Genomic DNA, 19,655 nt, shown 5'->3' with positions numbered 1-19,655 from the left:
AAGATGCAGCCTGCCAGGCTTACCCAATGTGTGAGGAGTCAAAATAGAGTCAATCCATCTTTGACTCTATATATTTATAGAGTCAATCAATCTTTTATTGGGTCTTCCTCTTTTCCTGTTGCCTTCAACCTTTCCTAGCATGATTGTCTTTTCCAGTGACTCCTGTCTTCTCAAAGATCTGACATTAGCTAGGCCTAAACTTGTGAGGGAGTCTGCTAATTTGTTTCTTTCAAGTATGTTGTCAGGTCTGGCCCGTACAAGTGGTCAGGTCCTGGTTCAGGCTCTTGACATGTTTTAGGCCTGCGTTTGCTGTTCAGTTGCTCTGTGATTCCCACTCCCTGTTCCTCACCCCTCCCGAGTCCCGACCTTGAGTAGCTAACGGCCAAGCCGTGTTTAGATTCCTGTTTCACTCCTTCTTCCCTCCTTTCCCCTGTGCTCTGCGATCTCGCTGTTTCCCAGGCCGTTTGATCTTGCACCTGTGATGTAATCATGTAACCATGCTTTAAGTTAGGCCTTGTAGCCCAGCTCTGTATTGGCTGCTTTGAAGGTGCAGTGTATCCATGCTTACTAGATGCTCTCAATAAACATTTACCTGCTTCTGACACGCCTGTCTGAGCGAGTGACTTTTTGAGACGACCTAGGTTGGCTGGAGGACCTGACAAAACTGTCTTTTGAAATGTGGTGTTGGAGAAGAGTGTTACGGATACTGCGGACGGCCAAAAAAACAAATCAGTGGGTTCTAGATCAAATCAAGCCTGAACTGACCCTAGAAGCTAAAATTTTTGGAAAAATTCAATTTTCAATGGGACCATTTAAAGGACACTCTTTGATATAATTCCTTATTTACACTTTTCATCAATTTTATATTAGGTATTGATCTAATGCCCTGACCTGGATGGCCCAGGCTAGCCTGATCTCGTCAGATCTTAGAAGCTAAGCAGGGTCAGACCTGGTTAGTATTTGGATGGGAGACCACCAAGGAATGCCAGGGTTGCTGAGCAGAGGAAGGCACCGGCAAACCACCTCTGTTAGTCTCTTGCCATGAAAACGCCCAAAAGGGGTCGCCATAAGTCGGCTGCGTTAGATAGGATAAGAATATGTTAAGTAAAATTACGTAATGTTATGTTGATTAAAATATGTTATGTTAAAATATGTTGTTATGTTAAAATATGTTGTTATGTTAATTAAAATATGTTATGTTAATTAAAACGTTAATTAAAATTAGATAGGATAAGAATATGTTAATTAAAATAGCATTGGGATTAGTTTCGTTAGCAAAAGTTTACCCAATTTATTTTCAGACGGAGAGGGGGAAGTCAATGTATTGTTAATTTAGCAATATTTTTTTTAGTATTATTATTATCTTGTAACACTGGACATTGTTTTACAGGTGGATATATCAAATCAAGAAAATAAAAACATTATTTCAAAAAATATATATAATAAAAAAAGGACTCCTTGCTCTGTAAACAACACTCGCAGCCCGCGAAGATGTAATGAGGAATAAAACAGGCGGCGCAAGGCTGCGGGGGGGGGGGAGGAGCTGCTCGCCCAGCCCTGTGGACGTTTCCCCCCGCCCCCGAGGAGCGACCGGAAGTCGCCGGCCACCCTAGGGGCCTGTGGCGCGTGCGAGGCAACCAGGGCGCCTCGCCCCAGGCAGCCTTCCGCGGCCCACCCCTCCCCTCACTTTGCCCCGCCTCCAGGCCTCCCGCCCGCCCCCTCCCTTAGCAACACACACACACACACACACCAACCGACGTCTCGCCTCACACACGCGCACACACATCAACCGTCGTCTCGCCTCACGCACACACCAACCGTCGTCTCGCCTTCCCTCCCACCCCGCGACCCTTCCCTCACCGCCAGGCGGCCGCCGCCGCCGCTTCCTCCTGCCTCCATTCCGGGCCAGGCCCAGGCGCCCCGCTTCGCCCGACGCGCTCGCCGGTTTCCTGGCCGCGCTTCCTGGTTACCGAGGCGCGCAGACGCCTCCCTCCCCGAGACCGGGGGAAGGAGGAGCGGGAGACGGAGCCCAGAGGCGCCCGGCTGGCTGACCCGGCCCCTGGCGGCATGGAGGCGGCTTGCAAGCGACTCGAGACGCCGACGTCGAGCCGAGGCGCGCGCGCACGCACCCCCCCGGTCAGTCCCCCTTCCGTGATATCTGTCGTGAGAACGCCTGGCCCAGTGTGCACGGGTTTTTTTTGCCTTGGATTTGCCGCTTTCTAGATGCACAGGGAAAGAGGAAGACCCAACAAGAGGTGGATGGACTCCATAAAGGAAGCCACAGCCTTCAATTTGCAAGATCCAAGCGAGGTGTCACAGTTAGGATATTTTGGAGGACTTTCATTCATAGTAGAAAAGAGCAAGAGTCCAGGGGCACCTTAAAGACTAACAAAAAATATTTTCTGGCAGGGTAGGAGCTTTCGTGAGCCACAAAAGCTCATACCCTTTCGTGAGCTCACGAAAGCTCCTACCCTGCCAGAAAATATTTTTGTTAGTCTTTAAGGTGCTACTGGACTCCTGCTCTTTTCGACTACTGCAGACAGACTAACACAGCTACCCACTGTGAATTATTTTCATTCATAGGGTCGCCAGGAGTCGGAAGCGACTTGACGGCACTTAACACACACAGATGCACATTTCCCCCATGCGAATTCTCCAAACTGAAAGGCCATTTATGCATGGGAAGTTTTGCCTTGGATTTGCCGCTCTCTAGATGCACATTTTCCCCATCTGAATTCTCAAAACTCTGCATGGGGGGGTGGGGGCTTATTATTGGGTTTTGAGAATTCTGGTGGGGAAAAGGTGCATCTAGAAAGCGGCAATTCTGGGGCAAAACCTCCCGTGCATAAATGGCCAACAGTAAGCCCCCATGCAGAGTTTTGAGAATTTGGATAGGGAAAATGTGCATCTAGAGAGCGGCAAATCCAGGGCAAAACCTCCCAGGCATCAATGGCCATTGCCATCTCAACAGACCCGGATCCAGCTAGATGTGGCAAGTGCTGCAATCTTATGCACGCTTCCCTAGGAGTAAGCCCCATTGAATAGGGGAGCCCCATGTTGGCCCTGCTTGTTCTGAAGGGAGAGCCCCGTGGCACAGGGAAGCTGCAGTGCTGCAGTCAAAGCTCCACTCACAACCTGAGTTCGATCCCGACAGAAATCGGTTTCAGGTAGGGGGTTACCGCGCTTGTATTCTCAGCGATGTATTAAGAGTTTGAAAATGTTGTAAAAAACATCGCTTTAAAAGGGTTTTTGGATACCACGGCTTATAAATGGTTGGAAAACGTCTTCACAGCTAAAGGGGCCAAACAAAGTGCAAACAGTATTTTTTATAACGTTTTCAAACTCTTAATACATCGGTGGGAATACATAGAAAGTGCGAACAGTATTTTTTATAACATTTTCAAACTCTTAATACATCGCTGGGAATTCAAGTGCGGTAACCCCCAATGTCTGCCTGGTAAATGTCAGGATGTGATGTAACCCTATGGGTCAGTAATGACGGTGCTGGTACAGAGGACTATTTTTACCTTTTATTCTGAAGTAAACCATCTTGTGCAGGCTAGACTTGTCTTTTTTTTAAGGGCTTTATACAATTGGCTATATAATTGGCAGAATTTGTGCTTCTTTCTATATTAAACAAATTGTGAACGTTAACAATATACGTTTAAATAATTTGGGTTTTGCTTTATCAAAAAACATCGACACATTTCTAGAACTCTGGTCCTTTCATTTGACATGCACATAATTCATAGCGTTGCCAACCTATGCAGTCTGGAGTTCACCAGAATATGGAAATCGGCTTCCCTGGAGGAAATAACAGCATTGGAGGGTGGAGCTCTTCCTAGTTCCCCGAGCCACCTGGTACAATCTCCCAGTTTTCCCAAACCAGATTTGGCAACCAAATTAATTTAGAGGCTGGGGCTGTATCAGGATTGATTTTCAGGGATTTCATTGGATTGGCTTCAGAAAGTGTTTGACAGTACAAATATACATGAGACAATTCATTCAGTAGATAAAACAGCAGGCTACTATTTCCAAGGATAAGTTTAGCATTTCTTTCAGTATTTCAGTTCCAGAAAATCTGTTTGAGCTACATTTATCTGCTTGAGGGAACGAGGTCTACAGTTGATTGGAATTTACTCTCAGTTCCTCAAGTAAGGATAGAAAACTCAAAAGGCCTCTTTTAATCAGTCTTATGGCACATGGGCAGTTATAAAATTCAAAATTTTGGAAGAAACAAAAGATACCATATGGTCCTGAAATTGTATTGTAAGGAGGGACCCTTTCCCAAACTGCTGAAATCAGGAACCAAATATTTGATTTAAAATGTAGTTATAGCAGCATGTATGCTGTTAGCACAACATTGGAAAAAGGATAAATTACCCGTTAAGGGATTTGGATCTGCAGAGTGATTTATCATGTTTATGAATAACATAACAATATACATGGGATGGGAAACAAACTGTTCAAGAACACTTTGTTAAAACTTAGCAAATCTTCATCATGCACTGGAACAGGCTTAAACCATTGTTATAGTTGTATAGTTAATCGTTTTATGTTACTGTGTGTGTTTGGTAGGGTGGTGAACACAGCATACAATGGTCATGTGGCAGTTTTGGGTTCTGATCATTGTGAATGTGTCTCTGCAAGCCACAGACTGAGTACCACAAACTCAAATCTTTCCAATTCAATTCAGGAGAATGTCAAGTGGCCAAATTTGGGGGTCCAAACATATTCTTTACCGGCATCCAAGGTTAAGGGGTTAAAAAATACCTAGAAATAGCCTATAAGGGACTACTTCACAATACCGCTTCCAGTCCTTGCCATACTTGCTGGAGCATCTGTGTTCGTTCCTAATGCAGCGGTGGACCACAAGAACAGTCATGTAAATAATGTAGAAATAAGGCAGGATGTGATCAGATCCACAACACATGCAGTATGCCAGGGACCGCAATAAGTCTCCTGTATAGTTAAAACGGCGGGCCACTCCCCAAAATCCTGAAGTCAACAGCTTGCTATAGTTTTTGGTCCCGTCAGCTGACGTATAGGAGCATTCAATGTATTTAGGCTTTGTCCCCCAGATTTTACAGTTGCCATCAGTGCGACGGAAGAGATCTTTCTGATGATTGGTCATTCTGAAGAAATAATAGCCCACCAGTCCCAGTAGCAGAATCGCAGCTGCAGTGCCTCTGGAAGGCTGGACAGGGTGGTAGACCAAGTATAATGCCTGAGGAGAGAAGGGGAGGGAAGAAAGTCTGTAAGTTCCATTTTACTTGCATTCTTAGTTTTTCTTCAAAAAGACCCAAGACTAGAAATTGAATACTTCCCCTGTCAAAGAGGGAATTGTAAAACATCAGTTTTTATTATAAATATCTTCTTGTGCACACAGATAAATAACAGATGACTATATCCCCCACTTTGCCTCACCAGGAATTAGACAATTGTGTTAACTGCACTTAAAATGTTCAACTGGTAGGGGAATTTATGAATGATGGCGTATGTCCAAAGTAGACCACCTTTACCATAATGATGGTTTATGGTATCTTGTACTGTGAATAAACCAATACCTGCAGAGTATAGGTGTAAGGAAGCCAAACACAGTCTCTCCAGCCTAGGTACCATCCAAAATGATCGTGGCAGATGTCAGTAGTTTTCAAATACCAGGCTTCGTTCCAGAAATAGTCTAAGACATATACAGCCTGCAAATAAAAGATTACCATGGTTAATCATAGATGGCATATCATCTAATGCTGTTTTCTTGGGATGAATGGACTTTTATTGCTCTAAATTCAGGGTTCTTAAAACTGGGTGTAATTAGGCCTTGGAGGGGTAATAACAAGCTAACTTAAATTAATTAATCTATTCCTAAATTATTCACTGTGCATGCTATCATCATCAATTCTTCCATTTGAGTTTTTTCCCTCCACTATGAATAGGCCTATCGAGCAACCAAGCTTTTCCCCTCCCAGGTTGCTATGCAGCAGTGTTCCAGGATAGTGCTGGTATCTATTATAGACTATTCAAAATCGAAAAGGTGAAAAGAAGTTTTAGGACTCAGTGGAATGTATGTAGCAGGCAGCAGATTCCTTCTTTGTCAGAGTGTACCAAGACAGCTAGCATGGATTCTACTAAAGCATTCACATTTGTCACTTGTTGATTTCTTTGCCTCTGTTTCTTTTGTGAGTTAAGGGCAGGCCCAGTTCTACCTGAATTTAACTCTTGAGTAGGGGTGCATAAGAGTGTAATTCTAACGGTGGCCTGAGTGGTCTGCTGCCAAACGCAGCAGTCCACAGGAACACATGAAGCTGCCTTATACTGAATCAGACCCTCGGTCCATCAAACTCAGTATTGTCTACTCAGACCGGCAGCGGCTCCCCAGGGTCTCAGGCAGGGGTCTTTCACATCATCTGCCTTTCACATCCGAAAACGCCTCTTCCAAAAAAACCCCGTGGAACTCTCCTGCCTTTTTGCAAACTTAACTCAGTGCCTTCAAAAAGGTGTATTCTTAGTGCGAAAGGGCTTTAGGAGCTGAGTAGTATCAGCTCCGCTCCGGGAACACCCCCTTTGACACTGGCGGAAGTCTCTGTGGTGAGGTGTGTCCCTCGGGTAGCCAAAGTGAGCAAGAAGATCCTGATCTCGCTTCCAGGTAGCACTAGCACCATCAGAAACTGAATCTTTGAGATGAGCAAAGCCATTTTGGATTTGGCCATTGCAGAAATTAAAGCGAGCCCATACTGTGTGCTTCAGTTGTCTGTTGTGCACAATTGATTGCATATGTTTGGTATCTGAAAAGCAATCTTTCTCCGTTTATGACCACAATTAGACAAAATAATGTGTTCAGGACACTGGAGAGTTTTATTGCATACAGAAAGCTGGAGCAGGCAGTTAGTTGTTATACACACTGATGGGGGCACCATCTATGATGGACATTTGTTCTGGGTTCCAAGTATCTGTGATGCAGATTGCCCCCCATGCCATATTGCCCACTGTATACTTCCTCGATATGCTCTGGCTATGTGGACATTTTACCCGGTCTCATCAACGTCTGCTTTGAGGTTGCAAAATTGTTAATCGTGTCTGAGGCACTGCCACAAATGTTGTGTTATGAGATTGGAGCCAAACTTGGTTATCTCTGTTCCACACAGACATTCATTGTTACAGGGGAAACGGAGAGAAGAAATGACCCCTGTAAAGGGGGTGAAATACTAAAGAGCCAAAATGTCACGTGAACATGATATAACATACATTGATCTTCCCCAGCTTTTGAATTAATCAGTTCAATCTATCACTATGAGGAAATAGGATGGATATTCTTGTAGCTCAAGACACGAATGCCGACAACCTTTGAAAGCTACAAGACACAACCCAAGTGTTAATTTGCTGATGATTTCACTGAGCACTTACTCTACATGACAGTCTGCTGGCAGATACTTATCTTATTGACTCCTACTTTCATAAGACAAAGATTTACATCACACAGGGAGTAGGGATGAGGGAAAGTCTTGTACTTTCCATCCTTACTCTAAATAGGCATTGTGTGTGTTATCTACCTACACACACACAAAATAAACATGCACAGATTGTGAGTAACAACCCACTTAATAGCCACAGTAAAATGGGAAGTCACAGGATTATAGTAGATATTGACTGCAGCTCCATACAGTGTGTTTCCTTTTAGTTCGATTTTTAAATTAACCTGTATTATAATGAGTGCGCTTACCTGTAGGACATTGATGAGAGTCATAGAATGTGTTACGTGACCATACAATAGCTTATGTTTAGCTTCAAAGGAGTGGTTAATAATAGTCCATGCTATAATGCCTATGCGACCATTGAAAAACAGTTTTAAGTCAAACCACTTTCCTAAACGAGGATTAAGTTCAATTCCCATCATGAAGTCATAAAAGAAGTTACCAGTGAATTTGCTAAAAATGGTATATAAAAAAAACAAATACAAAAATTAAGATCCATTTTTACAGCTATATTAACTTTATAAAACAAAATAGCAAAATAACAGCTTGCAGCAAACTAAAGTAGGGGAATAACTATTTACTTTGGTTACTAGTGGAGGAAAAAAAGCAGAGTACATCATACATAGTATGATGTTTATACAATTACAGAAACAATGCCAACATACCAGTCTTTTGCGTTAGTGGGGAACCAATAGGCTTTCACAAATACAAATATAGATACTGCGTAGCCCAGAATATTTGCACACCATAGGAGTGGACTCCAGTTGTCAAAAATGATGGTGGGTAAGAACCAGCGGAAGTAGTAAGCATTTGCAAACCACAATGCATTTATAATAAGCCCGGCTTGAAGTCCATTGACCTCATAGTTAAGCGTAACACCTGAAAGGCAAAGGTTACATGGATCAGTACAGCAGAGATACCAAATGAGAAAAATATAGGAAGGGGACATCCCTTCCTTTGATTGTGCAGATACTTGTACACTTTTATCTCTAGATATGGTATCGAGAGGCTGATCTCTATGCGAAGAAGTAAGGAGATTGATCAGAGAGGGAGGGATGAATTTATCTCTGATCCCCACCCCTGTGTTATATAACTTACTTTGAACATAATGCAAACAGAGAGTGCTACGCTCACTACCTGTCCCAAAAGTGCAGTTTTTTATTTATCATTTATACATCCACTGTTATCACCATACAAGATACTTTCCAGGCTCTTATCAGCAAAAAGAACGTCTCTTATCATGAAGACCTTAACAGTCTAAAGTAGACAATGGAGAAGACAACAGATGCAGTAGAAGGAGAAACAAAGGTCACAAGGGCTAACAGGAGTGAATGCAGTTATCTGTACTTAAGCTTGCCTAGGAGGAATATTGTCGAAGGCTTTCACGGTCAGAGTTCATTGGTTCTTGTAGGTTATCCGGGCTGTGTAACCGTGGTCTTGGTATTTTCTTTCCTGACATTTCGCCAGCAGCTGTGGCAGGCATCTTCAGAAGAGTCCTCTGAAGATGCCTGCCACAGCTGCTGGAGAAACGTCAGGAAAGAAAATACCAAGACCACGGTTACACAGCCCGGATTGCCTAGGAGGATTAAGGGTGTTGGCAAAGGCTTCCTAGCAAACAACCAGTCTGAAGAAGCTGTTGGATATGGACAGAACTAGCACCATGAAGTTCTAGGGGGATCAGCCAAAGATGTTCAAGGGTAGATCTTTTGAACAATTTGAAAGTCAGAGTCGCAAAGCGGGGATGACATCGAAATAAAGCAAAGAGACAGCATAGGGCAAGACCTTATAAACCCCCCACACTGGCTCCCAGTATTCATTTGTGATCCAGTACAGATTTGGACTTCCAAACAAATTTTTGATAAACATCCCTCACTAAAGTCTTCTGAGTAAAATTCATCAGTCTAGCAGCCACAATTAGAATATTGCATACAGTTCATGCTGGCCCACAGATCAGTTATATACAGGTGACCTTGGTGGTGAGGGAACACCTACCAAGCCATTGACAAGAGTTCTGCAATGCTACATTTCTATGGTAGATTTTGTAAAGAATCCTGCTATGCTTCAGATTTTCATGACCAATTATACCTGGATCAAAATGTATTTACCTGGAGACAAGCTACATGTGAATGTAGACTTTCAGACTCAAAGAACTTCTGCAGTGTAATAGGATAACCTATGTGGGTAACTGTTTTATTGCAGAAGAGGTTAAGAGTAATCTGTGAAGCCGAGAAAACCAAAAAGAAGAAAATGTAGGTTAAAAGGTCACACCGGCTCCCACATTTTGAGGCCTATTTTGCATGTTGCTTTTTGTCTGACACAGAGATTAATTACTATATTGTAACAACTACATATTTAATAATGTGCAGTTCCCCCCCAGCTGTTTATGTTCATAGATCAGAATCCTAAGAGAAGTCCACGAGAAATTCTTTGTAAGGATATAAATTTATACCTCAAATAAGGGTATAATTTAGCATTGTTTAAATCAGCATTTTATTGACTTGTAGTATCAATTGTATGTATTTATGATGTTAGCTGCCCTAAGCCCAGTTTTGCCAGGGGAGGCCGGCATACAAATGTTGTTGTTGTTATTTGTTCCTAGACCCTTCCCTTAGTGCCAAACCAGGCACAATGATGACAGCTCCATGAACCCAGTGGCATTTTTCTCTCAGCAGCAGGTGCTCAGGGCCTGATCTGGAGAGGGCAACCTTCAGGCTCAGCAACAAAAGCTGACTATAAGCAGATACGTAAATAAAGCCTTCTCTTTATGCCATGTACAGGGACCTATGCCAGGAAAATGGCACAAGAGCTTAACTCCTCTACCATGTACCAGTTATGATCCAAATCAAACCCAAAATGTCTGCTATTTTTTTTAATCATGAGGAGCTGTAGTCACAGAGGTCCTAGCCTCATGTTACATGTGGACTTTGGTAAAGTTAGAACCACCTGTGAAGTAATGACAGTGAAGAATGAACTTACCAGCAGGCGTTACTGCGCCTTCTTGCAATCCTCCTCGATAGTGAGGAATTACCTTGTGGACAAAGTCAGGAAGCATGTACAAAATTGCCTGTAACATAATGAATTCATGAGCAAACAAACATCTAGAATAGACAACTAGGAACATTGCAAATATTGCCTCTTAAGGCTTATTTCCAGGCTTCCACAAGTTGCGGCTGGGCTTGGTAGCCAGTTGTCAAATCCAATCCCACCAGAATATTAACAATAAAAATAAAGTAATTTCTAGACTGATCAGGCCTTATACTAACTGTGTAAATAAAAGGGAAACCATTATTTAAAAGACTGAAACGTGCATTTTTCATGGCTCACCACTTACAATCGTATATAAATTAAACATGATTATTTTGTTTACTTTTAAATTAATTTTGACCAGTTTGTCTTTTCAATTCTTTGTACTTTTTTTTGTAAACCTTTTTTGTTAATTTTTACAACATATTAAAGTACTGCACAGCATGCACATTTCCTGGTGAAAAACATAAATTTCTTCACATCTTTGTGAAAGGAAAACCAATTAATAATTTCTTTACATTTACCGTTTTGTTTGTACCACAAGATGTATATGTTGTACAGTGTTTCAGCTTGTTATAAATGCTATGTATTTGCTCTGAAAAGGAGCTAGTCCGAAACTTAAACAAATTCCTGTTCCAAAATAGTTTACCACAAAAGTGAGGTTGGGGCAGAGAAGAAAATTCAGTAATGTGACACCTTAAAGACAAAACACCTTCGGGTGGTAAGAGTTCATACAGTGGAGTCCACTCTTCTAGATAAAGAGAGGGGCATTAGCTTGGTGTAGCGCATATGCTTTGCATACAGGTCCCCAAGCTCAGATACTGGCATGTGCAGGTTCAAGGACCTCTGTAGTGGGGGTGGAATAATCTGTAGTTGAGTCCCTGAAATACAGTGCCAGGCAGAGTAAGCTGGATGGACCAACTCACAGTTCAATCTTAAGGATATGTTCCTGGGAGTAAGCTCCAACTGAACAACAGGGGAGTTACTTCTGAGTAAACATTCTGAAGACTGCTTCGCCAGTGAGGTGTATCCTTCCACTCTGTGCACAGAACACCTCGTTTTCCTGCTTTCCTCTCTGTTTTAGCAGTCCCTTCTGACTGTATGGAGGATAGGGTTGCCAACTGCCAGGTAGTAGCAGGAGATTTCCTGCTAGTTCAACTGATCTCCAGCCGATAGAGATCAGACCACCTGGAGAAAAATGGCCGCTTTGGCAATTGAACTCTATGGCATTGAAGCCCCTCCCCAAACCCCGCCCTCTTCAGGCTCCCCCCCCCAAATCTCCCACCCGTTGAGAAGAGGGACCTGACAACCCTAATGGAGGAGCAGCCTTTTGCAAGCACAGCTCTGCTTAGGAAAGTTGTCAGTTACATCCCCGTATCCCTCCTCACTCCTGCCCGCCAACCCTTACAGCTGCTCCTATGCACTTATCCTGCAACTCCCTGAATGGTCATTCCTGGGGTTGAAAAGAGCTGCAAAAGGAGAGGAATGTGGAAAAACTGTGTGGATTCCACACACAGATAGCATGATGATGCCCAATATAAGACAAGTTCATATGCTCAGCCCTAGGCACAGTGAGAAACAATCTCGCCACTGGTGAGTGATTTTGTGGAACACTTAATTTCCACGGGCTTTTAATTCAAATCCCCTCCTTTTAAAAAAGCAAAAGGTTTCAGGCATAATAATGGGGAGAAATGATAAAGAGGAAACTGAGGAGACAATGGAAACATTCCTATTGCTGACTGCAGGTACAGAAGATAGGAGTGGAGGCTACTAAGAATGGTCTCGAGTTACAATGGCACATTGGACAGGAGGCTTGGGTTATGTTCAGAAAGAGGAAAATGATCAGGTTTACCACCCCCATACGTTCGCATGGTTTTTTAAACGTGACTTTTTTTCTAAGTCTTGAAAGTTGCTTTTTGATTACATTTTGATTGAATACCTGAGACTACAGTGTTCACACGCTATTGCAATTCAACAAAGAACCCTCAGTCACGTACCTGGAAAGTTACCCAAAAAATATAGAGGCTTGCAGCTTTCCAGGTCAATAATGGCGTTTTGTTCCAAATATCCAAGAGTGGGTTTTCCCAGTGAAAATTTCAATAGCTGGTGCAGCTAAGGAGCAATTGTACTGATCGCATGACATTATAAAATAATACACAATGAGGAGTGCAAACAGGAGTAGAAAAATGACAGCCAACAAGGAAATCCAGTTAACTCTCCTGAAACAGAGACCGAGAGGGTTTATTGCAAGAAAGCAAGAGTTGCAGATCTACAAAACGTTGCAGTGACTAATTCCAGTTTGTAGAGTTTCTTATTGTGATTTGTGACTACAGTAATACTGGACCACTGTGTCCATTTTTTATTTACTTTTTATTTTATCATTACTTAAACATATACAGATAAGCAGTACATCTTCATTTATTTGGAAGGCTGATAACTTCATAAATAATTAAGTCTTTAACCATATCCAAAAAGCATTTTCTTGTTAAGATTTTTCTCTGTTTCCAGAGTTTGGCTAGTACTAATCTAGCAGGTATTATGATATATAGAGCTATCACCCAATACTTTCTGGGAATGGAACAACATAATGCAACAAAAAGAGACTGGGTGTATCAACAACCTTATATCCAATTTCTCTTGCAAGCATTAAGGAAACCTTCATCCAATATTTCTTTGCTCTAATTCATTTCAACCACATATGATTACAGTACCAACGGTTATTACTGATACCTTGTTTCATTCTTGCTAATCTAGGCAGGGAGAGGTGCCACTGTGTCTAATTAAAGCACAAAAGCAACAAGCAGGTGACAGGTGTAGAGTTTTCCTTGCAGCCTTTTCCACACCCATTTTCTTCCTGATAAGCTAATTTAAATTGATATACAGACACTAAATTCAGGTTTGTGGAATTTCCACTGTGAGTCAAGCAAGGACATCAGTATTCCGGAGGTAATGTAAGATGATCTTGCATCTGGACTCAGTCTCTTACCAAAGTCTACTAGTTACAGAAGGTGTTCAGCAGGCTTCTAAAAGAAACTATCAGTATTATCTGTTCATTTCATCACCACTCAGAAAACTTTGATGCACATGAAATAATACCCCAATGGGTACGAAAGAACATTTCTTTCCCTCTTCTCCACTCTACTGATCTTACATACCCTGCAATGCCTTAACTTGCTCCAGGTGATATGTTTGGGCTCACATCATCTTTAAAATTGGGAATTAAAGATTCAGGGCATCCTTGTGGTCTGACACCTTGTGATCTTTCTGTACTTAAAGCAGATATTTTTGTAAAGTAGCTAAAGTTATCACACAAAGACTTGTTAACAGTAGCAGGAATCTCTTACCAAGCTCTTCCCCATTGCGCTTGAGAAGCTCCAGCTCCATTAATTGAATGTTTATTTTTTGATCCTTCAGAACATTTCGTTTCCTTATGAGTTGCCATTGGAACCTACTGGCAGAAAAGATAATGGAAAATTGAAACCATGATTATTAAAAGAAGGGAGAGGGGAATCTTGCACCAAGAACAGTGAAATTCTGAGACTTGTGCAGACTATGCAGAGTTTGTTTTTTGTACAACCTGCTAACCATAAAAAGAAGAAATGAAGTATATGACTATTTACTATAGTGAAAAAACCTGTTTAGTGCTTCCTTCACCTTCTGAATTTTCACTAAGCATTGTCTTCACATGGTTAGCTACCACGGCTATCGCAGTGAAAATGTATGTTGAATGTAATTTACAAGCTAACTTTAGAAAATAATTAGTAGGATTTCTTCTATGATGTACAGATAGCTCTATTCCTAAATTCTACCGTTGCAAAGGGGGCTTCCTGATACACCCTGCCTTAAACCTCTTTCAGAGCAAGGAAATTGCCCAACTTCTCTATGGCATGGAGGTTTGGGGGTTGGAATGACACTCTGATTGCAAACCTGGAGAGAATCCAAAAGCTTTTCTTGAAAAGGATATTAGTACTATCTCCAAACACCCCAGCCGCTTTGCTAAGACCTGAATTGGGCCTTCTTTCTCTTTGGGCAACCAGCTTACAATCTCCTTCCTTTCCCCACAACAGACACCTTGTGAGGTAGGTGGGGCTGAGAAAGGTCAGAGAACTGTGACTAGCCCAAGGTCACCCAGCTGGCTTCATGTGCAAAAATGGAAAACCAACCCGATTCACCAGATTATATAGTCCACCGCTCATGTGGAGAAGTGGGGAATCAAACCCGGTTCTCCATAGTAGAGTCCACAGCTCTTAACCACTACACCACACTGACAGTCTCCACACAGGGGCTGTCTGGGGAGACAAAAGCTGCTGAAAACTGGAGTGGGCAGAAGAAAACAGGGAAAGGAGAGAGGCTATGGGAGTTGCCAGAAGGAAAGAAGGAACAGATAGTGTGGGTGGGGGATACAGAGGGAAAACAAAGTTAAGCTGAAAGTCCTGTACTTGCAAAGACCGGTCAATGAGTTCCAGAACTAGTCTACAACACACATAAAACACCGAATGCAAATTATTTGCAGAAAGTTAGAGCAGCTCCAATTACTTTTTAATGCTAGAAACACAAAGGAAGGAGCACTTACCTTTTAGACTAAATGAGAAGGGCATGCATAAATGAACAAGTATTCTGCTTCCCAAGCCTTATAAAAGATAACGACACAATTTTAATGGGTGTTATCCCCAGGCATTCCTTGTCCATCTTTATCTTTGAGATTAGAGCCCTCTGGATTTATCTCTTTTACTCCATAGGTTTGCAGTTTTGTTATCTGTGCAGATATGGAAGACGGTTGCATTATTCTGAGAATAACTGCAAACCTAAAATTAGAATCAATAAAAGACAATGCTATTCTGAGAATAGCATTGTCTTTTATTGATTCTAATTTCTTCAGGCAACTGAACTCAGGTTCATGGCTCTATGCAATGCAAACATGATAGTCTACTCTGCAATGGGGCTCTACTATACAGCTTCAAAACCTGGATGACTGTAAGTTGCAGGTGCAGAAGCATACTTTTATGCATGTAGGAAAGGACTATGCTAAATCTCTCTTCCCCATATATTTACTCTAGGTAGACAGCTTCATTTCACAGGGAGTAGAAGTAATCAAAACTATGTAAGCCCACATCTACAGTATATAAGTCTACCTCCTCATTCTGTAACACAACATGTACAATGTGTAGGTTCTATCTGTTGTCCGAGAAGAGTCAATCAAGAATTCTAGCAGTAGCAGCCAGAGCTGGTTCAAGGTATTTTATTGTCCCAAGCAAAATACACTAATTCCTATTCAGCAGTGGTTTGGTCTGAGCTGATCAGATGGTGGTGGCACAAGATGTGACGCCTTTTTCTTCCTGTGCCAATAGGGTTGCCAAATTCAGGGTTGGGAAATTTCTGGAGATTCAGGGGCAGAGCCTGGGAAGGGAAGAGTCTGAGAAGGGTATGAAGCTCAGCAGGGATGTGATGATATAAAGTTCACCCTTCAAAGTTGCCATTTTCTCCAGGCAAGTGATCTCTGTAGTCTGGAGATCATTTGTACTTCTGGGAGAACTCTAGTGCCCCACTGACGGGATGGCAACCCTATGCTCCAACAACAGCCAAGAGTGAACAGAGACCCTGTAAGATATGAGCACCCTCCATATTTACTGCCCCAACGATCACGGGTGGCTTGGCTAGAGAACCAGCCCTACCAGGAGTATTTTCAACATGTTCCCCAATTTATAAATTTCTCATCATAGTACTTTGTTCAAAATAAATAGGCCCTCTTAATGGAAGTGTGATGATCAGGTAGGACTGCACTCATCATTAGACAACTAACCTGAGAAGCAATTTGTAGCGAGCTGCACTTGTATCTCATTATGAGGTCCCCACTATCCTGGCAAGAAATTCCAGGTGCAAGTTAACAAGTTTAGCTGGGTGTGTGTGTGGTTTTGTTGTATTTATATGTTTAATCTTGGAACTGTAAGCCACCTTGAGCCACAAAGGATAGCTGGGGTGGGTATAAACATTTAAATAATAAATTGTTCCAGGTGCAGGGCACAACGCTAACAGATTGAGGCCTTTGAGAGCCCACCAGAAACTTACAGCAATGTTTGCTTTGTTTACAAATATACCGGTGGATTGTAAATGGAAGCAAAAGTGCACTAATATAAGGCAGCAAAATTATTACTCTACCTAAGATCCCCAAAGAGAGACAGACCCTGTATTTCAAGAGGCTTTACCTTTAGCCAATTCACAACTCTCTTACTCTGCTTCAGTTTCCTTGTTTTCACAAATGCCAATTATTGTTTCACCTGTCTCTGCCTCTCCTTAGCTGGATGGATTTCCCAGGCCTGATGAATTTCTCATCAAAAATAGAGTAGTTTCTTGATAGCTGAGAATAATCTCCCAATTGTTAAGCCTCAGTGAAGAAACATCAGCTGACCACCTGGGACCAGTACCGGTAATCATTTTGTTTAGGGTGTGTGTTTTATATGTACAAATGTTCTAGATGTGGTAGATGTAAGGAGGCTATGACTGGGGGAGTATAGATCATTTTTCTTTCTTTTCCAGCTTTTCCATGTTTATTTTCACTTTTCATAGGGAGGGTACTTCTAACCCTCCTGCTAGTGATGCAGCTACTGCTCTGGCCAACTAGGGTCAAGCAAAAAAGAATCCCTAATGAAGACAAACCAAGGAGATGCCAGCTCAGGGGTAAATTACCCTTTAAACTGTGGCTACTGTCTGGACTTTGTGGGATGTAGCTGAAGCTTAATCCCCCCCCATTCCCACCTCCTATTGCCTTTAGTACATCTTGAAGCTGGCTAGAGAAGGGATGGTGGACAGAGAGACTTGAAAGAGAAAGAGGAGTGGACAAAGGATAAAGAAATAAAGTGAAAGGTAGCAAAGAAAGAGTAGAAAAGGAAGGTGCGTGAATGGGAAGACCACCAGAAATGTGAACTGAAAAGTAGGGTTGCCAGGTCCATCTTGGCAACCGGCAGGAGGTTTTAGGGGTGGAGCCTGAGGAGGACGGAGTTGGGGAGGGGAGGGTCTTCAATGCCATAGAGTCCAATTGCCAAAGCGGCCATTTTCTCCAGGTGAATTGATCTATATCAGCTGGAGATCAGTTGTTATAGCAGGAGATCTCCAGCCAGTACCTGGAGATAGGCAACCCTAACTGAAAAGGGATAAGAAATGCATAAGGAAGTGGGGCAGAAAGGAGGCACTAGGAAATATGTCAGCAGATGCTATGTTAGGAATCCCTGATCTAGCCCATGTGCGCTCTAGTCTGACTGGCAAGTGTTCTCCAGGATCTCAAAAAACTTTCCTAGCCCAGCAGCATTAAGTTCCTCTGTCTGGAGGCTTCTGCGGTTAAACCCAGCTCTGCACGCAAAACATTAATATTCCTAGAAAAGAAAATGCCCCCACTTGTCTCTGTCATAGGACAGGGCACAATTGGAACTTACATGAGCACAACATGAAGGATGAAAACTAAGCCAGCGTGCTACAACAGCCCAGTAACATACAGAGCATTATTTCATTTTATACTCACACACTTCTTGTTTCATTATCGCCTCTATCCCTGCTTTGATTCATGAATTTAGTACAAAAGCTTATTTTGCTGTCAAAGTAAGCCAAGTACTGTTTTCTGTGTGCAATAACCTAATCTGAAGCAGAAGCTGTATTATTTTAGTATAGTGACAATACTGTGCCTGTTTTCAACTTTTGGAAAAGGATGATGGGATTCTATCTACTGGATTACCCAGGTCAGCAGCTGTACAACAGGCAAAACCAACGGGTGCCGCCCACCATAAAAATGGGAAAATGTACCTGCCTTGCAGCCACTGAAAATAACCCAGTCTCCGTAAGAAAAACAACAACAGTGTAGCGAGGGAGAAAAAAACAGGGTTGCACTTACCTGTAACTGATGTTAATCTGCCAGAGCTGAGGGGGAAAGTAGCCTGTAAATAGAACTAACCGTTGAAAAAGTCTAGTTTTCCAAATGCAGGAGGAACAAACATCTAAATATGCAACTCATTGCTTGAAAAAACAGAGTTGCATTTACCTGTAACTGCTGTTCATTGAGGTCTTCTGTGGAGACACACATTGGGACTGCTCATGTGCACAGGTTTTTTTGGGTAGAGCCTGAGGAGGGTGGGGTTTGGGGAGGGGAGGGACTTCAATGCTATAGAGTCCAATTGCCAAAGTGGCTATTTTCTCCAGGTGAACTGATCTCTATTGGCTGGAGATCAGTTGTAATAGCAGGGGATCTCCAGCTAGTACCTGGAGGTTGGCAACCCTATGCTGGGACATTTTAGCAAGCTTACCAGAAGATGGAGGAGGGCAGCACTCTTACTGGACCAAAGTGTGTAGAACCGCCCTGCCAACCTCTGCATCCTTTCTGTACTGGATATCCACTGCATAATGTTTTATAAATGTCTCTTCTGTTGACTAGGTCACCGATCTACAGACCTCCAGGAGTGGGACCTGACGATGAAATGCAGCAGATGTACCTAGGGACCTTGTGGGTACACCTTACTCAATGGACATGGTTTCCATGCTGATTTATAAGATTTCAATATGGCTAACATAACCCATCTGGAGATGTGATGAAGCTTCCCTACTCTGCTTAGGGCCCCAGTAACAAATAAAGAATTTATCCCTTCTGAACTGGTTCTATCCAAATAATAGAGCAATGCTCTCTTCATATCTAGAGAATGGAGGGCTCTTTCCCCTTCGGAAGAGGGGTTGGGAAAAAACACAGGTAGCAAAATGTCCTGTGCTAAGTGGAATCTAGACACGACCTTGGGTAACTGCTAAGACAGGGTGTAATTCACTTTGTGTTGAAGTGACCACCACTAAAAAGGCCACATTCATTGACAGATGTGCAAGGGAACAGTAAGCCACTGGCTCAAAAGGAGATGAAAGCAACTTTGCCAACAGTAGGGAAAGGGACCACCTTCAGAGCAGCGGGAAACACATTTGTTAGGCCCTTTAGAAATCTCTCGACTAACTCATGGGAGAATAACGACCTCCCATCCACACCTAGATGTGAGGCAGATATAGCTGCTAGGTGGACTCTGACAGGGGAAACAGATAAATCACCCAGTGACAAAGATAAGAGATACACTAACACCTTGCTGACAGGGCATGTAAAAGGGGAGAAGCCTCTGGAGGATATCCAAGATTAGAGGTTGG

General features: G+C 42.6%; 1 protein-coding gene and 1 pseudogene across 1 annotated transcript in view; both read right to left on the bottom strand.

Annotated features, from left to right (window-relative positions):
* The window catches only part of ZDHHC13 (zinc finger DHHC-type palmitoyltransferase 13), a 30,569-nt gene extending 28,671 nt beyond the window's left edge, over positions 1 to 1,898 (bottom strand). Inside the window, exon 1 of the mRNA XM_056852208.1 lies at positions 1,861 to 1,898. The gene's annotated coding sequence lies outside the window, so the exon portion shown is untranslated. The remainder of the gene's footprint in view (positions 1 to 1,860) is intronic.
* A 2,864-nt stretch (positions 1,899 to 4,762) lies between these two features.
* On the bottom strand, positions 4,763 to 13,938 carry LOC130479783 (7-dehydrocholesterol reductase-like; annotated as a pseudogene).
* Positions 13,939 to 19,655: the final 5,717 nt, after the last annotated feature.

The sequence above is a fragment of the Euleptes europaea genome, chromosome 6 (genome assembly GCF_029931775.1).
Source record: "Euleptes europaea isolate rEulEur1 chromosome 6, rEulEur1.hap1, whole genome shotgun sequence".
NCBI lineage: Eukaryota > Metazoa > Chordata > Lepidosauria > Squamata > Sphaerodactylidae > Euleptes > Euleptes europaea.
Note: the sequence above shows the minus strand (reverse complement) of the source record. Positions and strands in the feature narration are given on the sequence as shown.